Genomic DNA, 17,135 nt, shown 5'->3' on the forward strand with positions numbered 1-17,135 from the left:
AAACGGAAAACCACTCCAGTATATTTGCTAAGAAAACCCCAAATGGGTTCACAGAGTCAGACAGTACTGAACAATAAACAAAAAAGTTTTGCCTCCATCTATAGTCCTGGTAACCATACTACTCACTGATCCCAGCTAACCAGGGTTACCCATCACTTGTTAGAACAAACTAATGTGGGCATTTTCCTTAGAAAGGAGGGAAATGTGCACATGGATTCACCCTGATTGCTGATTTTTCTTATGGCCTAATGCAGAACTGGCTGAAGCAAATATTTGCTAATTCTTTTATTAAGTTGCCTGAAAGGGGGCCTTAGATAATCCAGACCAAACCTTTCCTGGGACAGATAAAGAAACTGCTGCCTTGAGAAAAGCTAAGTGGCTTAGCCCAAGGTCAAGACGAAGCTAAAACAAAATGACACACAATTCACCAGGAACATATCTCCAGGGATGTTTGTACCAACTTTACTTAAAAAAAAAGTTTGACTTTATTGAGAGGGAAAAATGAAACAAAGTAATAGTAAAGCCAGGGATGGAACCTAGGGATTCTGAATTCCCAACCATGACTATCAGACCAGGGTTGGAGAACCTTCGGCTTCAAGGACACATGTGGCCCTCTAGAGAGGCCTTCAAGTGCAGCCCTTCGACTGAAACCAAAGTTCATAATGATCCCAAAAGGATTTGTTCTGTAAAACTTGGACTCAGTCAAAAGTGTGGACCGAAGAACCTAGAAGGCCACATGTGGCCTTGGGGATACAGGTTCCCCACCGCTGATCCAGACTAACCTACTTGGCCTTTCATCACTGAACTTTTCCACCATTTCTCTTTGTTTTGAGATTACAGTTTCATGCCTTGTTCCAATTTAAACCCCAGTCCTTTCTGATAGTGTCACCAGGGATTTGTCTGCCCAGAAAAGATACTCAAGTATAATCTTGTCCAGAATGGAATGGATCTTATATCCTAACGTTACAGGGTTTTTTCCAGGAATTTCTCAAATTCTAACAATGCTGCTGAACCAATGCTGATCTCAGAACTCACTACCCCACTTCTCTATTATTTAACTCAAGATTCCAAAATTGACTATGGACTTCAGGAAAAGATTGTGTGTGTGCGTGTGTTTTCTATTTGCACCTAAATTCCTCATCATCTGCTTTCATTTTATCATTAAACAACTCACCCCCTTCCCCCAAAATGGAATTTCCCCAAATCCATACTCCACACTATTTTCCTGATGTAATATCTCAAGAAATCACTGAAATCCCTCTTCTTTCTATCCTCAACAACTTTTCTAGGACAAGTTACCTGCCCTCTCTTAAGAAATCGATTTCAATGGAAGTTTTGTACCATTGGTACCTACCTAGGACACTTCCATATCCCCAAATAAAAACTTCGATTTAAAGAGGAAAAGAATAAGGTTTTAAAGTAGTTACAGAATGCTTTACATGCCTATACATTGTTTTCTAAATCCCAAACTTGAAAAGCATGTGGCATAAAAAAAGACAACCCCAAACCCAAAACAAACACTTGCTGTTCAGACTGCAATGGGTGAAACTGATTAATGGCAAAGACTTTCATAAATTGGTATATGTCAAGGCTTGTACATAGATTGAAATTTGTGCCGAAATAGGTTAAAAGTGGAGTGTTTCCAGCTCAGTACATGAGAGTGTCCAAGATCGCTGCACTGTTACAACTTGAGGATGAGGAGAGATTATTCTTTGACCTGTAAAGAATGGTAGTGAATGAAAGGCAGCCTGTTTAAAAGCACACCTAATATCTAGACAATGGAAAGGATGGATCAGCTCTACAGGAATGAAAGGTCAATCCAGAATGCAGCATGATATGGCTTGGCTCCAGACAGGGTTACAGGGGTTGTCAAAAGTAGAACTTTCTCAGAAGGGAGAGGACGCTGGGTGTGGGGGAAGAAGAGAAAGGGAGCAAAAAGGAGGGCATCGGAGGGAAGAGGTGGGAAGATGGAGAAAAAGCACTTTCGAATACAAACAACTCTAGGGAAAAAAACCTTGGTTACAACATAACTGGAAAACTTGTATATTGTTGTAACATAGTTTATTCGGAAATTGAATACAATTTTGCCAAAGGTCACTTACTAGTAACAGAGTGTTCCTTTCCCACCGTTCCTCCCTCCCTATGTGGTTGATGACACAGGTTCAAAACCCACAACTTGACAATGACTGATGCTATGAAATGCCACCCTGGGGAGCTCTGGTGACCAGGGTGCAATGAGAATACGTGTATAGGAGAAGAGAGGAGATGGGAGAAGAAAGAGGGGAGGAGAGGAGAAGGGGAAAGGAGGAGAAACCCTACCCTCCGTCAGATCCATTAACTGCACGAGGTTGGAGCAGCAGACACTGCTCTAAGTCCAGCCCCCGCGCCTTTATCCACCTCCAGGTGCGGCCCGCTCCGGGGGTCTCTGTAGTCCCCCGGTTAAATGGGAGGCTGCTAATTAATACCTGCACCTACTTACCTCCCAGGGTCTTAAAGGGCTCGCGTCCAGGAAGCCCTGGGAAGTCCTCTGCAGACTAAGGAGATACAGGATCTCAAAGCTCCTCCTGCCTGCCCCCTGCCAGCCACAGGGTCCCTGGGCGGGCTGGCTTCGGGGGCAGTTGCCCGGGGAAGGCAGCCCGGACTGATACTCTGCAAAGAGCAGGGCCCAGGGCTGGGCCGGGGCCCCCAGGGGCAGCCCAGGGCATCCTCAGCACAGGTCGTGACCTCGGACATGGGCGGGGGGCGGGAGAGGAGCGCGGTGACCTTTGACCCCAGCAGAAGCGTGGGCGCCGAGCCGCACCTCTAGGGCTCAGAACGGGAGAGGCGGGGCCTAGCTGGCGCCAGCCCCACCCCCAGAGCATCACCGGAGCCCTCCGCAAATCCCGGGGCTCCATCGACTACTCCTCCGAGAGTAGGCCCGACGAATGGAGCACCGGCCGATCGAGAAGCCCGCTCTTGGACCTAGAGCGAGCAGGGGAGGCGAGAGGAGCGCCGATCGATCGGTCGGCCCCAGGCGTGGTGGGGGAGTGTCCGCGGCGGCGGCGGGGGCGGGGCGAGTCGGGGGCTCGGTGAACTCGGGTGCGATTGGCCGCGCCTGGCAGGAGCCGCACCTCGGACAGCAGCAGCAGCGGCGGGAGGAGGAGGGAAAGAGGAGGAGGAGGGAGCGGGGACCAGGCACCGGGCGGCGACAGCGACAGCGGAGCAGGAGCCACCGGCCAGCTCCGGACGTAGCCGTAGACCCAGGACCCAGAACCTAGCCCGGCGGGCAGTCCCGCACCAGGTAAGAGGGAGCGGAGGAGCCCAGCCCGGGGCGGGACAGGGGCGGGACCGGGGGGCGGGCGGGGCGGGGACCCCCGAGGGGGCGGGGACTGGAGGCTAAAGGGATGAGACCCCCGTGGGGACTAGGACCGCTGGGGACCCCGGACTGTGGACTGTGACAGTCGGAGACCCCCGAGAGAGGCAGGGACAGGAGGAGAGTCTTGAGAGGAGCTGTGACAGCGAGAGACCCTCGAGAGGGGCAGGAACAGCAGGAGACCCCCGAGAAGTGACTGTGACAGTCGGAGACACCCGAGAGGGGCAGGGACAGCAAAAGACCCCCGAGAAGTGACTGTGACAGCGAGAGACCCCCGAGAGGGGTAAGGACAGCAAGAGACCCCCAAGGTGCTGTGACAGGAGATTCTCGATAGGGGCTGACAGATGGAGACCCCCGACAGAGGGCTGTGACATGAGGGGTCCCCAGAGAGGGACAGGAACTTCGAGATATTCCTGAGACGGGAAGGGACAGCAAGTGACCCCCAAAAGGCTCTATGACTGAGACTCCTAATAGGAGCTGTGATCGTCTGAGATCCGAAGCTAAGGCTGTGACATGAAAGGTCCCTGGAGAGGGACCAGGAAATCGAGAGGGACAGGGATAGACTGAGGCCCTGAGAGAAACTAGGAGAGGAAGAGACTCTTGATAGTGACTGTGACAACTTGAGGCCTCTGAGAGGGGACTGTAAAAGGGGACCCTGAAAAAAACATGGACTGTGAAAGACCCCCCCCGAGGGGCTAGGACAGGATGGGACCCCCCTCAAGAGATCCTGAGACTGGCAGAGACCCTAAGAGACTATGACAGGAGAAGACCCCAAGGAGTCTGTGACAACCAGGGACCTCCCCACCTAGAGAGTAGGGACCAGAGACCAAGTGATGAGACCCCTAAGTAAGGCTGGGATAGGCTGAGACCCCTAAAATGGGCTATGACAGCAGATGATTCATGAAAGAGACTGACAAGAAAAGACCCTAAGAAGGTCTGTAACCCCCAGGGTCTGGGATGACTGAGACCCCCACAAAAGGATATGATAGTGGTAGACCCTCAAGAGACAGTGACAGAAGACGCAGACAAAAAGTCCTCCCAAGAGGGGCTGCAGACAGACCATAGAAAGGAGTAAGGACGCTGAGGGAAGAAAAACCCCTAGAGTGGTTTGGACAGTGGAGACTCCCAAAAGAAGCTAGGACAGGCTGAGAACTCTGGGAAGGGCTAGGACAGGCTGAGACCTGTGAGAGGTGACCAAGGGGACAAGATTCCCAGAAAGGCAAAGACAGTAGGAGAACTCCTCCCCTGCCCCCCTCCCCACCTCCCTAGGGGTTGTGAAAGGGAAAGACCGAGGGGCTGTTAACTGCAACCACCTAGAGAGCTGTATGTTAACAGGCTATGCTACCCCCTCCCCCAGGGGCTGAGCTTCTAAAAACTGAGATAAGCCTAGACACCCCAGCCCACCCTAACCCCAGGGACAGGAATAGCTGGGAAGGAGCTGCAGTGGCAGATGTGAGAGTACAAGACTCCCCACAGGGGCTGTGAGAAAGGGATCTGGGTGAGGAAACCCTTGAAAAAAGCTTTGATAAAGCAGATTCCTCTTCTCCCCCCCCCACATACACACACAGTATGCCTGAGGGGATACTCCGGAAATTTGCCGGACCTGTGAGAGGGTTTAAGGGGAGGAGATCCCCAAGGAACTTATAAAGACAAACAATTAGGGATTATATCCCAGAAAGAAAAAATGTGATAGAATGCCTGAAAGTGACCTCCAGGAGGGGCTGAGGGGAGTCTGAAGAAGGACCCCAGCAAAAGTGGCTGTTTCTACTAGAATGATGGGACAGATCTAAGCAGTGTAGGGAGGGACCTGAGGGGATAAGAGTCCTTCAAGGGCTTGGGGTGGGAGGTGGGGGAAGAAGTTTGGAGAGATTGAGACTTCACTTATAGGCTCTGACAGGAGGTTTAAAGGGAAGAGGACCCTCAAGAGGGACTGAATGTGAAATCTGAGGGGAAGAAGCACCTCAGGACTAGTGGCAGGTGATTTGAAAGCATCAGTACCTACAGAGGTATAAACAGGAGGTCTAAGGGGAAGAGAGTCCAGAGAAGAACTGAGAGTCAGGAAGTCTGAGTGAAAAGGACCCCAGAGAGGGACCGGTAGCAATCCTAGCACCCCAGAGAGGGGTTACTCAAGTTGAAAGAGGGGAGAATATGATATGCAAGGGGGAAGTATTAGGGGAAGAGACCCCTGAGAGGGGCTGTGGCACCTAGGGCTTGGAGGGAAAGGGTCCCCAGAAAGGAGTTGGGACAGTAGATTTGATGAGAGACTCCAGAGAGTCAAAAAAGTAGAAGACAAAGTTTCAAATGTCAGGTCTCTGGGAAGAGGAGCCATCTGAGGTGCTGGTACTGTGGGGCTTAAAGTATGAGGAATACTGGGAGAGAAGAGGTTAGAAGAAGCAGCCTTCATTTCCTCCCATGATATTGAATCTAAGGAAGAGAGAAGAAGTGCAGAGAGACTGATTGTGAATCTGAAGTTAAAAACACCTCAAGGAAGGACTATGAGAAAATGAGGAGGGGAAACTCCAGAAAGGACTGTGACTGCAAGCACAGAATGCCAGAGCTGAATTGTGACAGTAAGGTCTGAGTGAAGGGACCTCCATAAGAAGGGTTTGAGAACTAGTGTGAAGGATTGAAAAGCCCACAAAGAATCTGGGACCTACTGTAGTGTAAGGGGTGGGGAGGTGAAGGTGAGAAACTTCAGAATGGGTCTGATGGCAGATCTCAATAGAGAGACACCCAAAGAGGGACCCATCTGTCTGAGATGAGAGGGACTTTGAGGGTTTAGTCTGTAGCCAGGCCACAGCTGAGAGCAACTGTAAAGGCAGGGTTTGATGTGAGAGAGCACCCCAGGGGTATTGAGACTGTGGGTCTGATCAAAGGAGGAGATTTCAGAAAGCAGCTTTAGGCAGTGGGGTTGAAGGGACAAATGGGACCCCATGACGGCAGGCTCCAAGGTGACAGGGCCACAGGGAAGGACTGTGATGTTGGGAGGGAGGGACCGTGGTGGCTGACATCAAAATGCCCCCCAGAAAATAGCAGTGCCAGCTTTTTTTAGGAGAGGGGACCCTAGAAAGGGGGCTTGAGCAGCAGGTCAGAGGGAGGATGATTCGCCCAGAGGATCATTGGGTGATGCATCTTCTGAGGGGAGGAGATTTGACAGCAGGGCTGATGTCAGAGCTCCTCAAAGAACCGCAAGGTCTGAAGTGAGGGGACCCCAGACAGAAGATGGGACAGTAGAATGAGTTAAGGGATTTCAGGGAAAGCCTGTGTCAAGGAGGTTCCTGGAGATGGGACCCCAGAGAGAGACAAGGAAAGTCAATTCTAAAGTGTCACCTCAGAGAGGATCTAGGATAGTAGAGTCTGGGCTGATGGCTGCCCCTGGATGGAGCAGCCAAAATGGAAAGGTCTGAGGTGAAGGCTCTCCCAGAGGTACTGAGAGTGGGGCAGCTAGATGGCTTAGCAAAGGGAACAAATCCTTGGATTTGTGAAGTGTGGATTCAGTCAAAGGGCCAGACTAGAGGACCACATGTGGGGGACCTCAAGGCTGCAGGCTTAGATTATAACAAGTGAGACTCAGAGAGACAAAGTTCAAATCCCACCTGAGGGACTGGTTTGCTGTGTAACCTGGGCTAGTTTCTTAGCCTCTTCACCTTTGTGTCCTCATCAACAAGATGGGCACGGTAATAACACCTACCTCCTGGGGTGGGTTGTGTCTCTAATGAGATTGTTTATGGAAAGAGCACAATAAAAATGCTAGCGATTATTCCGTGGTCTGGGAGCCTTGGGGGAAGAGAGTATTTACAGTGTGAATTTGGGGGAAGGCTTTGGCCCAGATGGCCAAGATAAAGGAGCAGGACTGGAGGAGAGAGTGAGAAGGCAGTACCTGAAAGGTGCTAATTTGCAATTGTTCCCTAGCACTTCCAGGACTTAAATAGTAGTTGTAACCTAGGCCTTTAAAGTTTTCTAAGCTCTTTCTTTTTGTCATTTCACTTGAGCCTCCCTACCACCCTGAGGAAGGAAGGTGCCATTTTTCAGATGAAAAAACTGAGGCTGTGGGAAGTTAAGTGACTTGCCCGGTGTCAAAGCTTGTAAGCTTCTGAGGTGGCTCCAAGTCCCTTGCACAGTCCAGACTGCCTCTAACAGAATAGAAAATAGGGATGTATGGTCAATTAAGGGAGAGGTGTATGAGCCCGCAGAATGCATGATGGGATGAAGGGAAGAGGCCAAACCTAAGGTATTAATGGTAGAACTGGGGATTTTGGAAAGCAATGCCACCAAGAGAATGTGACAGCAAAGTCTGTGTCTTGAGGGCTTTTGATAGTAGGGAAAAAGGTGGTGACAGCCATATTCAAGTAGGCAGGACTGAAGGTTGGGGATACAAGCATGGCCACAATCGATATTTCTGAACAGATTGCCGGGGACCTGGAAATGATACCACCTGTGGTGAAAACCAGTAATGTGTGTGTGTGTGTGTGTGTGTGTGTGTGTGTGTGTGTGTGTGTTTGTGTGTGTGATGGACTCCCCTGACTGCCTGGTTATCCCCTCCTCAGAATAAAATACATAGGATTATTAAGGAAATCAATTATATTGAAATAGAATATTTCAAAATATTCATACCTTGTTCTAGTGCGATTGGAGGGGAGTGGGGGAGAGACTGATTTTTTTCCCCAACACAATGGAGGAACTAACTATAGGAACTTACGGCCAATTAGCATGCTTTTATTGTTTTAGAAATAGTCCGTTCCGATATCTACTGAGATAGTACTAAGTCTTCCTATGAGGCTCTCTCCAGCTTGGATGAGTGCCTTGTAATTTTGTTAGAAGCCTGTAAACCTTATCCTTGACCTTGAGGCTTCACCTGAACGAGGAAGGACATAGAGGGCTCCCAAACTTTCCAAATAAAGCTAAAAATAAGCTCAAGCTTTGAGTTGGAACTATCTTGTTTACTCTTTTTAAAAAAAAAAAAACAACTCAGTTATCTATGTCTTTGTATCTCCAGCACCTAGCATGATGTTTGACACTTAGTGGTACTAAATGCTGGTTATTTGATTGATTGAATGATCTGTAAAGTGGAAATGTTCTCATTTGCCTATCTCCAGGGATTATTATAAGGAACCAAAAAGCTATAGAAACATGAACTATATATGAGTTTAGAAACTCCTTTCAGATTTGCAGATTAAAAGGTGCCAGGCTTTAACCGACTGGTTTAAATGGATTATGTTTAGAATCTTGACCTTCCAAGTCTTGTGGACTGGAGATATTTTCATTCCCTTTGAGTTTCCAAATAAGAGGCATTGGGCTGCTGAACTAGCAGCACTTTCCAATGAGATTTCTCCTTCTGAGAGCTACCGGGGCTTGGCTGTAGGCAGAATTCCAGCCCTAGTAGAGGAAGGAGATAAGCCAGCCCATTTAAACCACACACTTTATGTCCTGGTGGGAGGTGGGTGAGTATCTGTTAAAAGTGCTGAGACAAACAATGTGGGAGCCCCCAGGAGGTGGGGATGGGGGCGGGGGAGCAGCCTCCAACTTTGATGGATGTTAAGATTAAGCTAATGACCAGGCTTGTTATGCTTTGTGCGGGGGATATGTTAATACTGCCCTGACTCCCTTTTAAGTGCTGCTTTAGAAAGCACGTATGCGTTGACAGTTTGGGCTATTTCAATTGTTTCCTGGACTCCCCACCCCCCATTATTCTGGTACCCTTGTGGAAAGGTTGTCTTATAAAATAGTGACTTTGGAAGCATTTGGGGTTGAGGGAGGATGAGAGAGAGAGAGAGAGAGAGAGAGAGAGAGAGAGAGAGAGAGAGAAAGAGAATGATCTGATTTCACTTCAAAAATTCTTTAACTCTCTCCTCTGCTCCAGGTTTTGTGTTCTTCTTGCGTTTAGTAATGGAGAGTTTTGGATAATAGGAGGAAGGAATGTTGTACCCTTTTGCATGGACAGAATGTAAGGGGTTGGTAGAGGAACTGCTGATTGAAATTCAAAAGTGACTGACAATGGCTTTTTTGGGGTGATGATAAACATAAGACAAACACCCACCACCTACCTGATACTGAGCACTGCTTATGTGGCTTCCGAAAACTCAGGATTCCATGTGAGTCATAACCTCCATACTCAGAGTTTTCTCCCAAACTGCTAAAAAGAGATGAGAGAGGGGGAAGAAAGAAGAAAAAAGGGAAAAAAATAAAACATGATTTACTATAATTCAGTTAAGATACAATTATACAATTAGTGGAACATCTTTTATATAAAGCCTGTCTTTTCAAAACCCTCAGTGGAATTAAATCCAGCTTTAAGGAAGAATAAAGTGAGAAAAGTCGAGAGATAATTTCTAAAGCTATGACTTCTGGTTTCTCTCTGGTGAGTATGTGGAAGTAGTCAGTGGAAGGACTAGAGATGTCAGTGCCAATAATCGACCGAAGGAATAGAAATGCGTAAATCAAAATTTGTCAAAATATTATTCACTCTCCTCTTTAGGTGATTTCTGTCTGCTTTAAAAGGCTGTATCATGAGAGGCAAAAATGTTACTTTTGTTTTCTTGTAAGAGAATAGAGTGCTCTGATATTTCTATGCGCGATTACTGAAGCAGCCATTTCAATAACATTCCAATATAATATTGATCTAAAGGAGGTGAAGAGGAGATTCCATGTAACGTATTTTTTGGTGATTGAAAATCCCCAAGGGCCAATGCACAAAAGTTAGGTGTGTTTTATAGGACAAGAAACCACCAAGATGTTTTAGGTTTAAAATTATTCTCCATCATACAGACAGCATCAATGGCTCAGAAAAAGTCTTCCCCTTCCTTACCGACAATTGGAGCACCTGTAGGACCTGACAGTTGAGGGCCCTTAAGAAGGTGTCTGGATCCCAGCCAACTTAATAAGTATTAATAGGAGCCAAATATACCACAATAGATGGTTTTATGCTGTCTATACACTGAAGCCATATGCCTTCAAAAACTATTGTCATCTGTGGGACAAGTAGGGCATCAGATTTGGCTTAATGTTCAAGCACACTTGAATACAAATTCTCTTTGCCTATCAATATTCATATTTCTTGATTTTCATCTTATAATGTTGTAGATCAAAACCATTAATATTTTCTATTTGTACGAAGATATTATACTTAAAAGCTCTTTCCATGGAATTCCTTTCTGTGTTCTTCCTCCTAAAAGTATCTCAGCTCTCTTCTTAGAATGGAGAACACTTTTTGTTTTTAAATCCGTTTGTTACTGTCTTTAATTTGGAGATCACCTATATTTCTGGTTGTATCTTTCTCCCTTCCACCTTCCAGAGGGCCACATGTTATGACAAAAAATAAAAGGAGACAGTAAAAACAATTCAGTAAAACTAACCAACACCTTGAAAAACTCATTGCTCTAAGTAATCATTGTTCCACAACCATAGGGTGAAAATTGGTTTTTTTAATTCTCACAATTTAAAGAAATTGGGCAGATATTTTTGAGTCTCTATTTGTTGTGGTACTTACTAAAATCATACTCCAAAAGTGTGGTTTGTGATTGTCTCAGGTGGTAAGAAATCTCCTTTGGTGTGTTTAGGGTTTGGTTTTTTTTAGGGAGTATTATTCAAATTCAAAATCAAGTTAAGCCAGAATTTTGAGCCTTTGTCCAGAAAGTCATTTAAAGTATACTTTCATCCAAACTATAAGCATGGCAGTCCATTATCAAATCACTCGAAGCATGTGTAAATTGTCTGTGGAAACTGAGATGCTCGTGATGAGGGGAGAGCATTCCAGCCTTGTGTTGCAGTAGGTGCCTGGGCGGGTGTATTAAACCTCTATTGCAATCTTTTGCTCTTACCTCTACATGCCCATGATAGTGACCTTGAGGCCTCACAGACGGTGCCAAGAGGATGCAAGCTTTGGCAGGTAGGTCCTACCAAACGGGAAAGGCGATGATCATGGTCCGGGTGATGAGCTGTGTGTGTCTTTTGCAGACCCATCTGGCCAGGCTCCAAGAACTCATCACTCCTTGGTTGGCTACCAGGTGATGAATGTGTTTGACCCCAAGACTTAATGTAGATGGTAGAAAGGTTGCAATTGTCTTGGGGGTCGAGTTGGGGGGGGAGGGATGGCTGCCCCCACCGATGAAAGCACAGATGTGTGGATGATTCAAGTCAGATAAATAATGACATAGCACTTTAAGGCTTGCAAAGCATTTTACAAATATTATCTTATTTGATCCTCACAACACTCCCAGGAGTGAGTTTCTGTTATTATTTCCATCTTACAGATGAGGAAACTGAGGTGAATGGATGTTGAGTGACTTGCCCATGTTCACACAAGTAATAAATGTCTGAAGCCAAATTTGAACTCAGATCTTTCTGACTCCAGGCCCAGTGCTGTAACCACTGTGCCACCCAGCTACCCTTAAGATACTAAGTACTGTATCAATCATAGCTCAATAGCTCCTTCATTCATTTCAATTCAGCAAGCATTCATTAAGCTTCTACTATGTTCTAGACAATGGCTATGCAAAGACAAAAATGAAAGTTACTTCCCCTTGAGCAGCTTATATTTTTCTAATGGGAAACATGTATGCAGATAAGTAATATGTATACACACATACACACATACACACATATATATATCGTGTGTGTCAATATAGCATATATGCACACATTTATATATGCATATATATGACAACAAATATGAATGCTGACAGGCAATGGAAATGTGTATGTATATACATATGTGTGTATATACACACATACATGTGTGTATGTATGTGTGTGTGTGTATATATATGTATATATGAAGTAGAAAGGCTACATGACCAGAGCATTACCAACAACAGGGCTCAGAATAGGCATCTTCCAGAAAGTGGCACTTAAGCTGAGCCTTGAAAAAATAGAGGAATTCTCCAAAGCAGAAATGTGGAGAGGAGGATTTTTAGGCATAGGAAGCTTGTGCAGAAGCATAGAGATGGGAATTTGTTCCAAGGCAACATCATATGAGCCAGTACATCAACAACGCATGTGACAGACAGTAAGCAGCCAGTTAGCAAGCATCTGCTAAATACTTCCTGTGTACTAAGGACTAGGCTCAGCTCTGGGGATTCGAAGAAAGGCAAAAACACAGACCCTGCCCTCAGGGAGCTCATCTACCCATCTGGGAAGTCGGGGGTGGGTTGGAGGTGGGGGATAAACAACCCCAGGCTCCATTAGGAAAAGTCTATCATCCAGAATTGGGAGATGTGGTCAGACCATCAACGGAATATAGTGTTCAGTTTGGGACACTGCTTTTTAGGAAGGTCATCGACAAGCTATAGGGCATCCAGAGGAGGACAGCCAGGATGGAGAAGGGCCAGGAGGAGTAATTGAAGGAACAGAGGATGTTTCACCTGGAGAAAGAAGGCTTACGGGAAATAGCTGCTTCCAGAACTCAGAAGGCTGTCATATGTATTATCCCTGTTCTTATTAGCCTTAGAAGGTTAAAATCAGTTTTTAAAACTATAGTTCAGGGGCAGCTAGGTGGCACAGTGAGTAGAGCACCGGACCTGGAGTCAGGAGGACCTGAGTTCAAATGCGGCCTCAGACGCTTGATACATGCAGTAGCTGTGTGACCTTGGGCAAGTCACTTAACCCCAATTGCCCTGCCAAAAAAAAAAAAAAAAACTGTACTTCAAATCATAGGAACATAGATTTAGAAGTAGAAAGGACCTTGTGGGTCATTTAATCTGATCCTCTCATTTTCTAGAAGAGGAGAAATCACTTCCCCGGGCCACACAGGGAGTAAATGCCAGAGCTGGGAGTTTAGGGCTTCTGCTTCCCCATGTGGTGTTCTTGCTGATGCCTGCTGCCCTGTCTCCTCTTCCCCTTGCACACATGAAACTGTCTTTTCACCCATCATTGCCTGCTTAGCTCCAGTCTGAAGATAGAATGAATATCTTTCCCTGCTTGTGTTCTTGATTCCATCCTCTCCCAGATCCTTAGGAACTCATTCCACTGATTGTTCTCTCCTTCCTCCCTGGGCAGTGCAGCCTCACCTCCCCACACCCCTCTGCTTTTCACCTTCTCTCGATCTATGGGCTCCTTCCCTACTACAAACAAGCTTGTCTAGGGGCTACTGCAGGCATTCTTAGCCTTGTGGTCTCCCAGACCCCTTTGGCAATCTGGTGAAGCTTCTGGATCCCTTTTCAGAAAAATGTTTTTAAATGCATAAAATAAAATGTATATAGCATTACAAAAGAAACTGATGATAGATAGTGACATTTTTTAAAGTCAACAATCCCCAGGTTAAGAACCTTTGGTCTAGAGTGTCTGCATTTTACAAAATACAATATATTTTGCAGATGTGAGACTAGAGAGCATGATTTCATTATTGTCACAGACTTGTACCCCTAACTCTGGTTAACTTACTTACAAATAACTGCATGTTATCAGGCGCTAGAGAAACCTGGAGAGAAAGTTAAATATCAACCTGTCACTAACCCTGAAAGAGCAACTTTCTGATTCTAGATGGGGGGAGGGAGGGGAGGTCTTTCCTTATAGTTTACATACATTCATTGTCTTACAGAAAAACACCTGCTCCCTCCCTCGTCCCCTCCCCCCATCTATTTCATTTCTATTTCTGAGGAAGAAGGAGACAAGACTACAAGTCTAGACTATGGCTTAGTGGACTGTTGGTTTCATAATAATAAGGAATCTTTCCAAGCATTTATTTGGCAAGGTGTGTGGTTTCGGTCCTTCATCTTAATAGCCTGGATTTAGATTGGAAATATTTCCAAGATATCTAAAATGTACAAATATTCACCAAAGATGTTTGCCACTCATGGAGAATGCCCAGAGTGGAGTTCAAATGGAAAAGGAATTCCTTATGGATGCTGAAATTTTCCAGTTGCTCTTGTTTGTGGATGGCTTTATGAGGTTTGCACAGCAGAACCTCCTAATTAAGACCCAAAGGCCATAAAATGGAATACCAAAATCTCTGAAGAGCCAAAATTGAGAGTCACTCAAAGTACACTACTGACTCTTGGTGGGTGCAAGTAGGCTGCTGCATATCGTTGTTGTTATCAATAATGATATTAATAATAACTAGCATTTGTATAGTGCTTTAAGGTTTGCAGAGCACTTTACAAATATGATTTTACAACCCTGAGAGGTAGGTGCTATTATTATCCCCATTCCACAGAGAGGAAATAAAATCAGATAAAGGTTAAGTGACTTGCCCAGGGTCACACCTTCATTTGAACTCATCCTTTTGACTCCAGCCTAGCTCTCCATCCACTGTGCCATCCAGATGCCTCTAGAACAGGCCAGATGATGCGCTACCACCCAATTAATGTCAGGAAACATAAACAAAAGCCTCCAATATCTTGAGTGACCCCTTTATGGATTACTTATCGAGGGATATGAACAAAAATCACAACAAATGAGAAGATTTGGATGAGTTCTCAATCTGTCCATTTGGAGAGAATACTGTGATGATGATTATAATAGATGGCACTTGCATGGCACTTTAAGTTTACAGGTATTATCTCATCCCAGGTATGTGGAAGTGTCTAAATTGTCACTCAGAATACCTTAATATTGCTTCAAATGTAATCTAAAGGTGTGGACTCTGTTTGCAACTTGAACAATTCTGTAATCTCCACTTTAAACCTGAGGATTCTATGCTGAGATCTGGATTCTGTTTTAGATCAGCCCCCACTGGAATGGTAGGTGGCAGAAATCCATCCCACATTGTACTTTTTGTAATGCTTGGAATCCTAGCTAATTACCTATGCACATTTTGAAAGACATCAATTTTAGATCCTCTTCCTGTTAATATGGAAAGAATAGCTCTTCATTTGAAGATCCGTGTGGAACTCCTTTCAATAAAGGTGTAGATGTTATAAATCTCAACAGAGGAGAATAATCTAAATCCAAGATGTCTGGGAATTCTTGACCATAGATAGCACCAGTCAAAGCCAAATACCTGATTTAATTAAACCAGTATGCTCTTTGGATTTGATAACAGGCAACATACAAATAGCAAGTCATAATTTAGCTAATTGTCTCCTTCCTGCTATGAACATCACTGTTGCTTTATAGCATATATTTATATATATATGCGTATGTGCATTCTATATATATATATAGGTTTTATATGTATTGTATATACATATACAAGATGCCACAAAAGTCATAGGAAAATAGTTTTTAAAACATCCTCTATGAGAAGACCAAATGATATTTTCTAGAACAAAATCCCCTCCATATAATTTATATAGACCCATTTTATTATCAGTGCCCATGAGTAAATTAAAATTCAAGAATAGACTTATAGCATTGGAAGGAACTGCAGAGATCACCTAGTCTGTGCCCATGCTGGGTTATACCTATGTTGAACATTTTTGTTTCCCAAACATGTAATTTAATTTAATTTAATCCAGTCTGGCAAATTTTCATTAAGTACCTACTTAAAATAGAGCACTGCCTGAGTTGCTTAGAGAGATACAATATTTTAAATAAAACATAGCATCTGCTCACATGAAGCTTACAGTCTCAGATCAAACACAAAGAGAACTTTTTTTTGAAGTGATGGGATTGGGACGTATGATTTCATATGTTTATGTAATTTACTGGTATGAAAATTCCATGTATGTAAATAAATTAGCAACTACTCCAGGGGCACGGGAAAGTTACCACTTTCCACATCTCCAGTTAGTACACATCAGAGACAGAACTTGATTAACTTCTCTCATCCTGACCCCAGGCCAGCCCTCTGGGCACTGTCACTCTGCTTCTACAATGTAACTAAAGAAGTATAATTGTGATATCACATAAACACATTAAAGAGTTGGAGAACAAAGTGTTAGGGGAGGTCGAAAGGGAAAGGACCTGAGCAAAGAAGGGGGGTGACTTTGGATAGGCTTCCCTGAGGAGGTAGCATTTGAATTGGACTGCAAATGATAGGTTGGGAGGGAGTTGACCCCCAATTTGGGGAAAGAGAATGAGTACCCTTTAGGGGCTCTCAGCATATCAAATGGACAAGGATTTTTTTGTTATTCATTCATTTTTTTTTCCTAGTTGTATCCAACCCCATGGGAGTGGGGGGGGGTGGCATTCTTGGCAAAGATTCTGAAGTGGTTTGACATTTCCTTCTCCAGCTCATTTTACAGATGAAGAAACTGAGGCAAACAGAGACTTGCCCAGGGTCACACAGCTAGTAAGTATCTGAGTCCAGATTTGAACTCAGGAACATAAGTCTTCCTGAATCTAGGCCAGGAGCTCTATCCACCTATCCACCCGGCCACCTAGGACAAGAATTAAGTTGGAACAAAAGAATTAAACTGAAGTTCCTGGTATCCCTTTGCTGGTTCTTCAAACAGTACTTAAGTATGCTAGTTGTACTCATACTTATTATAGGCCCAATGTTTGGGTAGAGAAGTAAAGGTTGGCATGGACCACTCGTTTTGCTGATTGAAAAGTGAACATAAGTGGAGATGTGTATTTGGGCAATAAGCTTGAAGTAATATGAAAAGTTTCCCTGGAATGACCTTTGAGTCCTTGGAATTTGTTTTTGTTTACTTAGTTGGGTGGTGTTTTTGTAGGAAGAGCATTGGTTCTGACTCTTCAAGCCTGGGAATCTATTTTCCTTGTATAGAAGGGATACTCAAGGCCAAGTTCTCCTGGGCTAAGTTTCACCTTTCTATCAGGAAGTCGTTGTCCACTTGACTTAGAGGCCAAGACTCCTGCGTTTGGACTCAAATCTTTCAGAACAAGATTTCTTTGGTTATACTAGCTTATAACCATAAACCATCAGTAAAAGCTAAATCTTCAA

General features: G+C 44.9%; 1 protein-coding gene across 1 annotated transcript in view; it reads left to right on the forward strand.

Annotated features, from left to right (window-relative positions):
- The first annotated feature begins 3,070 nt into the window (after nt 1–3,070).
- TAOK3 (TAO kinase 3) overlaps nt 3,071–17,135 on the forward strand; it is a 244,326-nt gene continuing 230,261 nt past the window's right edge. Inside the window, exon 1 of the mRNA XM_036759652.1 lies at nt 3,071–3,280. The gene's annotated coding sequence lies outside the window, so the exon portion shown is untranslated. The remainder of the gene's footprint in view (nt 3,281–17,135) is intronic.

This window comes from Trichosurus vulpecula, chromosome 1 (assembly GCF_011100635.1).
Source record: "Trichosurus vulpecula isolate mTriVul1 chromosome 1, mTriVul1.pri, whole genome shotgun sequence".
Lineage (NCBI taxonomy): Eukaryota > Metazoa > Chordata > Mammalia > Diprotodontia > Phalangeridae > Trichosurus > Trichosurus vulpecula.